Here is a 12,011-nt window from a genome sequence, read left to right on the forward strand (position 1 = left end):
CTTTTCATTTTCACAAGTAATTGTCTTTTCATCACCTCCAGAGTGACCACAGAACATTGCTCTTTTTGAGCCACTGTGACCACCCAGCTAGCACCGCATTCATTTAAACATGAAAAAAAAAAAAAAAAATAAGTAGCTAGATTATTAAATAACCGCAATTAAAAATGCTGTCAATATGGCTTTAAAGGGAATCGTTCATCAAAAACAAACTTTACTCAATTTGATTAAGTATGTAGGGAAAACATGCAGATGTAAGTGCATTTTGTAGTGGAAATAGTTTGTTTTTATCAAAGGAGAATTTTATTTATTGAATGAGATGTATGTGTCCTTCAGCTGATTAGAAATAAGGTGTCCCCAAGAGGCCAAAGGGCTCTGTTCAAAAGTTGAACACCGATATGTCAAGATTTTAATTTTATCATCAGGGTAAACTTCTAGTATAGTCTAGTATTCATGATGGAGATATGTGAGTGTTGCATCATTTATTTAGCTCCAACTGTTTAAAGTATTGCAGTGCATTCGATGAGCACAAGAAAAACAAGATGCTGTTTTTTTTATTTTAAACTAAATTTAATGTACTTAGAGAAGGTGATGCTAAGGGCAGTGGGGGGAATTTATGAGAGAGTTTAGTCTTACATTTAATGAGATACGTAAAGAGGAGCTTTACTCCGGTTTAGTGTTTTTTTTGTTTTTTCCCCCCTATCCTTTCTTACCTGTTATGCAGGTTTATCATCAAAAAACATAAAGAAAGAAAACTACTGAGAGCAGCGCTATGGATTATATGGTGATCTGCTGTAGGATAAAAAATTTGGGGGTGAAAGCTGCCACCAATTTCCCCCTTAAAATGGGTTACGGTATCAAAGTATTAAATAGGATGTTGGCTTGTGGCGCTACCCTAGTATTAGTGGTGTATACAATATGTGATGATATCTTTGTAAAACTGCATAAATTAGTAAATAAAACTTACAAAAATGCAAAGATAAATACAAATACGTAAATACCACTTCTTAAAGCGGAGTTCCACCCTGGATTTTTTTTTTTTTTTTTTTAATACCCCCGGGACAGTCAGGGCTAGTACATTCCACAATGGCTAGCCTCTGATCTGTCCCGGGTTGCACTTACCTGTTAGGACAAATACTTACCTTGCAAACGTCTTGTCCAGCGCTGCCATCTCAGATGTGGGCAGCTTGAAGCCAGCGAGATCCCCTTCGGCGTCTTCTTCCGCCTTCTTTGGTCCCACGATGCTCTGCGCCGGCCCCGACGTCACTTCCGGGTCGCGCGCGTCATCCCTCTACAGCTTCTGGGCATGCCCAGAAGCTGTTTAGAAGGGGATGACGCGCGCGACCCGGAACTGACGTCGGGGCCGGTGCAGGCGCAATGATTCCTGGGAGCTATGACGTTCAGCTCCCAGGAATCATTGCAGAGCCAGGAAGTGACGACGGGCCGCGGCCGAGGAAGGAGGAAGAAGGAAGTAAGGTAAGTATTTTTTCTTCGCTACGAGGTAAGTAAAAAAAAAAAAAATATGCGATTATCCATTTTTTTTCAGGTGACCCGGAGCGAGAAGATGGAGGTAAGTATAAAAATAGGGTGGAACTCCACTTTAAGTAATCCTTGCATGCAAATTGCTTGATAAAAAGTGCTAGTGCTTATAATTGCTAACAAAAGGTGCTACGATATAAATACAAATACAAATAGTCCTCAATTGTGCATATATATCCACTTCACTACCCACCAAACTTCTAGTATATAAAATAAATCTGCAAACAAATCCGCAAATAAACCAAGGCGCACACCGGATTAGTAGAGTGGATCCTTTGCGCTTAGGAATAAAGACCCTAAAGCAATAAACAATAATGCCGCTACTTGAAAGTGGAATATGTAAAAAGTATATCTCTGTTCCTGCTCTGAAAGCAGCAATGCTGGATAATAGTAGCGCAAAAAGGTGATCCAAAGCAAAAAACTTTGCATCAAGCCAAATGATGATCAATTAGCAGATACATATTAAACATGAGAAAGTCCATAAAATCAATACAGTGTTTAGTCCCAAATTGTGAAAAAGTGCTTGGAGCCAAAGATGGTCAGTGGTCTTTAAAGGGGTACACCGTCACACATCAACCTCCACCGTGTGCACAAATAGAGAAAGTGGCCACTCACCAGCTTTCCATGCCTGTCCACTTATATGGATCAGACTCACCCAGCTTTTCACAAATGATGATAATCAATCGCTATGCATCGCAGCACTCTCCTATATCCTCAGCTCCTCAAATGCTCATAGGTTTAGAGAAAGAAAAGTTGCCTATAGCGTGATACTGCCTCAAACACAATGTTTATTAAAGTAAAAAGTGCACTCACATGAAATAAAATCAAATCAGCATATCGGAACAGCAGCTCGGTGTAGCCCAGCGCTCCACATGTAGCTCCACGCCGACCAGATGGACACCTCCGGGTCACTCCTCGCTGTCTATAGTCTGCAGTGGACACCGTCTAGCCACGCCCCGATGCGTTTCGTCACTTCCGGACTTCTTCAACGGGGACGTGTTTAATATGTATCTGCTAATTGATCATCATTTGGCTTGATGCAAAGTTTTTTTCACCTTTTTGCGCTACTATTATCCAACATTGCTGCTATCAGAGCAGGAACCGAGATATACTTTTTACAAACTTCTAGTATAGTCTAGTATTCATGATGGAGATATGTGAGTGTTGCATCATTCATTTAGCTCAAATTGTTTAAAATATTGCAGTGCATTCGATGAGCACAAGAAAAACAAGATGCTGTTTTTTTTTTTTTTTATTAAACTAAATTTAATGTACTTTGAGAAGGTGATGCTAAGGGCAGTGAGGGGAATTTACGAGAAAGTTTAGTTTTACTTTTAATGAGATACCTAAAGAGGGACTTCACTGCGGCTTTGTGGTTTTTTATCCCCTATCATTACCTGTTATGCAGGGTTATCAATCAGAAAACATACTCACCTGTGCAGTGAATCCAGTGTGCAATTCACTGTTCTGCTGCTATAGGCCACCATATTTCCTTCCTCAGTCATCGGGAGCAGGCTGTCTCATCCAGAGTCCTGCAGCCAGCCCCCGATGACGTGCTGCCAAATCTGTCCTCCAGCTGCTGTGTGCCTCTTCTCCTGCAGCCTCCCGGAATATGTGATGGGGAAGTCCCGGGAGGCTGCAGGAGCAGCAACATATCACTGTTGCCGAAGCAAAAATAGCATGGAGGGGAGATGCTGGACTAAAAATATTTTCAGAAGAAAAAAAAAAAAGCTATGCTGGGGGGCTGGTAGTGCAAAGAAAAATTGGAAAGTAAAGGACCGCTTTAAAGAGTAACCCTAGGACTGATCTACAGATTGGGGAAACTTGAGTGTAGATTTACCTGCCCATTCCTGGTCCAATGATCTTCAGCTGCCAAGTTAGGTCCAGATACAATTCTTCTACAATGCTAAATGATAACATTGCAGCATAGAGAGTCCAGGTAATTATCAGCTCACAGAGATTCCCTACGGCAGGCCATAGATAGTGCGACTTTTTTCACACAATTCCCCCATAAACCCAGACAGTGCTGACAGGGGAATCCCTCCTGGCAAGCAATTATCTGCTCCTGCGGGGGCAGGCAGGGGAAGCCATCCCCGCCAGGATTGGCTCTTTACCCGATCTTGGTAAAGAGCCAATGACGTGGTTCTTTACTCATGTGATCGGCTGTGTCCAATTACAGCCAGTCACATGTAAATGAGGAAGTGCCGTTTATCGGCTCTCCTCGCCTCACACTGTCAGAGTGTGTGGCGAGGAAAGCCGATCAGCGGCTCCTCCTCAAAGGGGAGTCTAGGACAGGTAATCAGGGCACTGATCATCAGTGCCCTGATTACAGAAAAGCAAAAAAAGAAAAGCCCATCAGTGCCACAATCAGTGCCCATAGTGCTGCCAGTCAGTGCCCATCAGTGCCTGCTCATCTGTGCTGCCCATCAGTGCCGCCTGTCAGTGCTCATCAGTGCGGCATATTAGTACCCCCTCCTCAGTGCCACCTTATCAGTGCCCATAAGTGAAGAAGAAAAATTACTTATTTTTAAAATTTACTGACAGAAAATAAGAAAAACCTTTTTTTTTCCAAATTTTCTGTCTTTATTCTTTTTTTTTTTTTTTTTAGTAAGAAATAAAAAACCCAGCGGTGATTAAATACCACCAAAAGAAAGCTCTATTTGTGTGAAAAAAATTACAAAAATTTTTATATGGGTACAGTGTAGCATGACCGCGCAATTGTCATTCAAAGTGTGACAGCGCTGAAAGCTGAAAATTGGCCTGGGCAGGAAGGGGGTGAAAGGGCACTGTATTGAAGTGGTTAAACAGCAGACCGCAATTCTCTTTTCACGGGTAGCGATTGCGGGTGCCCGGTGTCACTTGGGGCCGCCGGAAATGTGGATCAGCTTCCCCGCTGGTAAGTGGGCGCAGGCGCGTGCCCCGAGCTTCGCTCTCGTGAACCCCTGTACAAGTCCGGCGATTCGCGGGACCTGCCGCCGTATATAGGCAGCGGCTGGTCGGCAAGTGGTCAAAAGAGAATTATACAATAAAATAACTCCTTTATACTGATTTTTGAAATTTACAAATGCAGGAATCTAGAACTTGGACGAAAGGTTTAGCACTGGGAAACATGAGGGACAAATGTACAGGACAGAGGGACTTTGTTCCAAATCAGGGACAGTCCCTCGAAATCAGTGACAGTTGGGAGCTATGGTTATACCTTGCATAGGAGATATGAAGTATTCCAGGCAGCAGGGGCGTAACTACAGGGGTTGCAGGGGTTGCAACTGCAACCGGGCCCCATGCTCCAGGGGGCCTGGCCGCTCCCCTGTACACCAGGATAGGAGGGGCGGCGGGGGCAGCCTGTAGAGAAATTACTGTCCTCCTTTTTCCTCCTGTAGCTGCAGGAGGAAAATGGAGGAGATTGGTTCCTCTGTAGGCTGCCTCCACCACTCCTCCTATCCAGTTCACTTGTGTTCTGCTTTCTCTGGGCTCCTGTGTGCTCCCCTGGTCGCCCCCTACCCAACAGGGGCCCTTCATGGTTTCTTGCACCGGGGCCCTGAAGGTTCTAGTTACGCCTCTGCCAGGCAGTGAATCATTTAATCATGTGTGTACTGGTATCTCATTAAGCTTAGAATTTGGCGATTTTCAATAAACTAATCTATGTGCTTTTTTCTGGATTATTGTATGTATGCAAAAGTGAAGCTTTCAATAGACATATCTTTTACTAGCAAGAAGTTATTAAACAGACTGCTGTGAATATCAATTAAAAGCTGCAGTTACCCAACAGGTTACTGATAGAAGTAGATTCATTGATAGTACAAATAAGACCCCCTCTTATGTAGGAAAGGATCTAAGGTAGGTTTGATGTGTGTGTGACCCCTGTGTCTGCAATCCTGAACAGCCAACAGTTCTGCAAAGATCTGAGACAATTTTTCACTTAAAACACTCATAAACGTAGTAGGTGGGCAAAGGCATGTTTTATGCTCACTCAGTACTACTTTCCAGCAGCAGGAATTTATGAATCAAGCTGCAATCTCTTAGTAAATCTGTCTCATTGCCCCTGTTTTGCTCTGCCTTGACGTGTGGCATTATTTATATTTCTCTCCCATGGTGTTATTTTCTCAGTTTTTCTTTTCTTAACCACTTAAGCCCCGGAAGATTTTACCCTTCCTGACCAGGGCCTATTTTGCGATTCGGCACTGAGTGACTTTAACGGACAATTGCGCGGTCGTGCGACGCTGTACCTAAACGAATTTGACGTCCTTTTTTTCCCACAAACAGAGATTTCTTTTGGTGGTATTTGATCACCTGTGCGATTTTTTGATCATGCGCTATAAACAAAAAAAGAGCGTCAATTTTGCAAAAATAACAATATTCTTCACATTTTTTTATATGAAATTAAAAATCACAATTTTTTAACATTTTCGGCCAATTTGTTTTCTGCTACATATGTTTGGTAAAAAAAATCGCAAAAAGCGTATTTTGATTGGTTTGCGCAAAAGTTATCGCGTTTACTAACAAAGGGAAAGATTTTTGTCATTTTCTTGTTTTTTTTTTTAACGCGTAATGGCGGCGATCTGCATTTTTTTTTGCGGTACTGCGACATTGCGGCGGACAGATCGGACCCTTGACTGACATTTTTGACACTTTTGGCGTTACCAGTGACATTTCTACAGTAATCAGTGCTATACATATGCATTGTTACTGTAAAATTACGCTGGCAGTGAAGGGGTTAACTTTTTGAGAGGGAGGGGTTATGTGTGTCCCTAGGGGCGTGATTCTAACTGTGATTGGCTGTGGCTTGCGGTGTAGGACCAGTGATCAATGGTATTACATAGTAGAACCATATAATCACTATTCCTACACAGGGGAGAATGACAGGTGGCTTGTTTACATTAGCCGCCTGCCTTTCTCCCTCTGCACCGACGATCGCCGAGTGACCGGCAGACATCGGGTCCGCCGGTCACACGCGCGGGATGGTCCGTGACCGCGCGGGAGCGCGCGCTTGCTCCCTAGACCCTCACAGGCTAGCGACGTAGTACTACGTCGCTCTGCCTGTGAGGGGCTGATCGCCGCAGTAAATAGTCATGCAGCGGTCGGCAAGTGGTTAAAAGTTCATCTTTTGTTGCAAAATTATAAGATCATGGAGTGCATATTTTTTTTTTTTAATGTAGAATACACTCAACGGCCACGTCATTAGGTACACCTTGCTAGTACCGGGTTGGACCCCCTTCAGAACTGCCTTCATTCTTTGTGGCATAGATTCATCAAGGTGTTGGAAACATTCCTCAGAGATTTTGGTCCATAGTGACATGATAGCATCGAGCAGTTACTGCAGATTTGTCGACTGCACATCCGTGATGGGAATCTCCTGTTCCACCACATCCCAAAGGTGCTTTATTGGATTGAGATCTGGTGACTGTGGAGGCCATTGGAGTACAGTGACATCATTGTCATGTTCAAGAAACCAGTGGTGAGATAATTTGAGCTTTGTGACATGGTGCATTATCCTGCTGGATGGAGCCATCAGAAGATGGGTACATGTAGTCATAAATGGATGGACATGGTCAGCAAAAATTATTGTTTAACCACTAGCCGACCGCTCATGTTGCTGCTACTGCAGCAGAGCGGCTCTGCTGGGTCCAGCGACGTAGACCTACCTCCCTCTCTCGGCGGCGCGCGCGTGCCGCCGGAGGCTCGCTCCCGCTGTATTCAGAAACAGCGGGAGTCGGGCCAGGGGACGAGAGGCGGTGATCACCGCCGCTCTTCCCCAATAATCGGGGAAAGAGTGAGGAAATCCACCCACTTGTGTAAACAAAGCGGGCGGATCTCCTCTGAGATCCTAATGTTCTTGTGTCCACTGTGCTCAACATTGTCAAGAAGGTAACAAGCCTATGGCACTCCTCCTTGGATGTGGAGGAAAGAGAAAAATTGATCACTTTATCAATTAATACTTCCCCCCCCCCTCCTCATTTGCTCACTGAGTTTGATTGATAGCAGCGGGAACCAAAGCAGGTGCCCCGCTGCCATCAGCCAATCAGGAAGGAGAGTCTCGAACAGCCGAGACACTGCTGCAACATCGCTGGATCTAGATGGGCTCAGGTAAGTATTACGGGGGCTGCTGTACACAGAAGGATTTTTATCTTAATGCATAGAATGCATTTAAGATTAAAAAGCTTCTGACTTTACAGCCACTTTAAGGAACTGTTTAAATTCCAAGGTTGGGGGGATGGATAAAAGACTTAAAGTGCCACTAATCAATATCCTTTTTTTTTTTTTCAAAAATACTTCCTACACATCCACTACTTTGACCCTGAAATAGAATTTTTATTAAATCGTTTTTCACTTTCTTTACATTATTTCAATGTGTTTAGAATGAGCAATGTACGTTAGATGTGGTCACGTGTACTGCCCCCAGTCACACTATAAATCCCATAGTCCATAATACCTAGTCCATCTAGGGAGCGAGCAAGAGAGGGTGGCTATATTTCTGCATACAGCGGGGCCATGGAGAATTTAGCCACCCTCTAAGGGTCCTTTCACGCGTGCGTTTTGCCCAGCAGACTCCGCTTTGCTCAACGGGGGATTGATCCGCCGATCTGCTGAGCAGGCGGATGACAGGTCCGTCGCCGCTCAATGTGCTGAGATGGACCTGTCAGAGCCCCGCTCTCCTCTATGGGAGATCGGATAAAGACGGACCGCCTGTTCATTTTTATCTGATCTGATCCACCAGACGGATGGAAAATAGGGTTACCATCCCTCTGGATTTCAAAGACAGGATCGGATCGTGTAGCAGTGGGTGTCAGCGGACATGTCACCCAGTGGTGTATTTAGGTTTTGTGCTGCCCTAGGCCTGACTAACCGAATTTAAATAGGACCCACCCCTTCCTGTCAAGGCCACACCCCTTCCTGTTTAAGTCCCCCCCTGTCATCTGCAAACCACACCCCTTCCTCTATAGGCTTCACCAACGCAGCGGCTGATGTGAATGGACCCTAAGCTGTGTTGAGAGGCTTTTGCTTGCTTCAAGTAGGTTTTCCATACCCATGCACGTCTATTGGAATGCAAAATCTGCATTAAACACAGGTAAATGCAGGTCAGAAAGAGGTCAAGTGCCCCTGTCAATTAATTTTGAATGATCACTGAAACATCTCAAACTGATGTCAGAACAAATGCCAGTGCTAGCAAATGCTAAGTGATAACAAAAGCACTTCCAGTGGTGGAAGTGCTCATATTCACCTGCTAAAATACCTCTAAATGACATCACATTGGGCCAGCAGATAGGGTTGGGCTAAATCCATATTTGTGGATTATTGGACATACAGTGCTGATCTGACAACCCAGGTACCACTCTTAGCTGTCAGTGTCACTTATCCCAGGAGGAACACTGGGGATGGAGACCTGCCCAACTACAGTTCAATTTGAAGGTGGTCATGTGGCATTCACAAACCAGTTTAATATTAAAACCATTAGGACTCAATCAGGCCAAAAATGACCCCAAAATATGTCAACACACAGACTGAAAGATCTTTTACCTGTGTATGTTTAATTACAATACATTCTGCTAAATAAAACAGGATTAACTGGCATTAAGATGTTCCTATAGAAAAAAAAACTAAGACAAATCAGCAGGTTGCAAAAACCATGAGCAAAAAAAGAATATGTTCTAGCTTTACTTCTCATCCAGAAGACTACAAAAGCCCGGTATGCGGCAGAGGAGGGTAGGTGGAGCATTAGGCTGCTAAGACCTGCTGCCAGTGCCACACTTACTAGTATTGGTGGCCTCCGGTTGTATTAAGTGCAGCCGCGGGTCTGTCCAAACATCAAGCCAGTCATCGGCTTCTGGTCAGTATTATTATACTGGCAGCAGTGCGGCCGCTTTATAGGGGCGCCAGACCAATTTGCCTCCTAGGCCCTGCCACCCGGCCCACAAGACTGGCGCTTCACTAAAAGTGTCAAAAATGTAAAAGTGTAGCGCAAGCGGTGGGGACTCTTTTCGTGCAGGAGCTGGGAGGAGGGGGCGGCTTTTTTGTCACCCCCCTGCAAAGTGCCGCCCTAGGCCTGGGCCTTGTTGGCCTATGCCAAGATACAGCGTTGATGACATCCGCTGCCCCATAGGGGTCCGATCAGGTCCGCCTGAACAACTGACAGGCGGACATGGTCGAAAAGCCCGCGTGAAAGGGGTCTAAAACTCCGTACACACAATAAGAAATTCGGAAGGAAAATTTCGCCCGACGACCGATCTGCCGATTTTCGGATTGTTAGTATGGTGCTTTCGACAGCCGACTCTGACTTTTCGGCTGACAAAATCCTGATGTGCAGGCATTAAAATGTTTGTCCTCCATCAACACACGTCCGATTTTTGTCTCATTAGTACAGATTTCGATGGGGAAAAATCTTATCAGCAAGACTAGGCATGCTCAGAGATGAAAGAACACATAGAAAGCAATCCAACACATGACATCACTTCTGAAGTAGAATTCTGTCATACAGGAAAATTTGTGTGCAGTCTAGAGCACATTCCAACCAACGGACACCACTCTGGACAAAAGACGGATGACCGGTCGGCCGAAACTCGTAGCGTGTGTACGGGGCTTAACAGGACATCAGATCACAGCAACAAAAAAAAAAGGAATGTGGGGATTTGGAGGAGCCTGAGAACAATAAATAAAATTAGGATAAATGTTGGAGATGCCATCAACCTGGAGGGGATCTACTACACATATGGTGATCTTGTCCACTTATTGCCGATTTCTGGTCTAACATCCACAAGATACTAGTTCAGATAACCAACATTCCGGTTGATTTCTCACCGAGCACTCTCCTCCTACACTTACATCACCAATACAATCCACCATCATATAAGTCCTTGACAACATTTCTAATTAATGCTGTGAGATTATGTATTCCAAGACATTGGGGAACAGCTGCAACTCCCTCCATCAGAGAATGATTCAAACAAGTTGAAAAATGATCTGAGATGGAAGAACTTATCGCAATTGCCCACGACACTCCTGTCAAATTTGCTAAGATCTGGCAGCCTTGGCGAACATTTAAAAACACAGTAGCTTATACTCAGATCATGATCTGATTCTAAGAATCAGAATTATTCAGTTCTGATAGATGCTTATCCCCTCCTACATCCACTTGGGGTAAGTCTCAGGGGCATATCTACAGGGGTTGCAAGGGTTGCAATTGCAACCGGGCCCAATGCTCCAGGGGGCCCTTGCGGCTCCCCTGTACACCTGGATAGGAGGGGCGGCAGGGGTAACATGTAGAGAAATCACTGTCCTCCTTTTTCCTCCTGTGGTTGCAGGAGGAAAATGGAGGAGATTGGTTCCTCTGTATGCTGCCCCCACCACTCCTCCTATCCAGTTCTCTTGTGTTCTGCTGTCTCTGGGCCCCTGTGTGCTCCCCCGGTCCCCCCCCCCCCACTGTGCTCCCTCCCCTCCCCTGCTGGCTGCTTCAGGGGATGTGTCACAATAGAAAACCAGGAAGGGGTCCGTAAATATGTAATTTACCAGCTCCTTCCTCTTCTGAATGGACAGAATCATAGTCAGTGACATTGTAAAAAAATAAAATAAAATGATAAAAAATAATACAATTAAAATGCAAAAAATAAAATTTACTGACACCAGTAGGTGAACTTCCAGGATCGCAAAGGTCACACTTGCGACCGGGCCCTGGCATTCCACCACTGTGGGGAGGCCCCAAGATGGCAGGAAGGGGGCCCACTGCAGAACTTGTGAAAGCGTCCAGCTGCGGGACAATAATAAAGGGCCCCGCAACGAGAGTAAAGGGCCCCAGGATCAGTGGGAAGAGCCCCAGGCTTGAAGGGAAGGGCCCCGGCCAGGGGTCCGGGGGGCCCTTCGTGGTTTCTTGCACCGGGGCCCTGAAGGTTCTAGTTACGCCTCTGGTAAGTCTTCTCATGTTTTGAATGCGTGTGATCCTTGCTTGTCTCTACTCCTCCTCCCCTTTCCCTCCCTTCCCCCATTTTTCACCCACTCTTCTCCCCCTCCCCCATCCAGGGAAACATGCTGGCATGTTCCCCTGTTATATCTTTTATATAGATCTCCACATATAGCCACTTCCAAGATACAGGATTGATTCTTTTCATTTATAGAAATTCTTTGTGTTTCTACGATACTATGTAATTGCGGTTTATTACTACTTTAGTTAATATTGGATCACCGAGAATGTTGATCGGAATGATCCAACTGTTGTACCCTTTTCTAATGTGTACTTTGTTCAATAAAGCTTTTTGGAAAAAAAATAAAAAAAATTAGGAATACATACTTGAATAGAATGTTCCTTTTTGAACCAGAGTTTAGGTAATATTTTTTTTGTTGGGGGAGACGGAGGTTTTAGTGCCAAAAACACTACATCCAGATGTACTGTGCTGGGTTACTGCAGTCCAAAAATGCTTAGACAGGAAATAGAGGTTAAGCCTAATTCTGCTATGAGTACGAGTAGTTGCCCCATAGGAGGGTGTAAG

This window comes from Pelophylax lessonae (assembly GCF_965119305.1).
Source record: "Pelophylax lessonae genome assembly, chromosome: 11".
In the NCBI taxonomy this organism is placed as follows: Eukaryota; Metazoa; Chordata; class Amphibia; order Anura; family Ranidae; genus Pelophylax; species Pelophylax lessonae.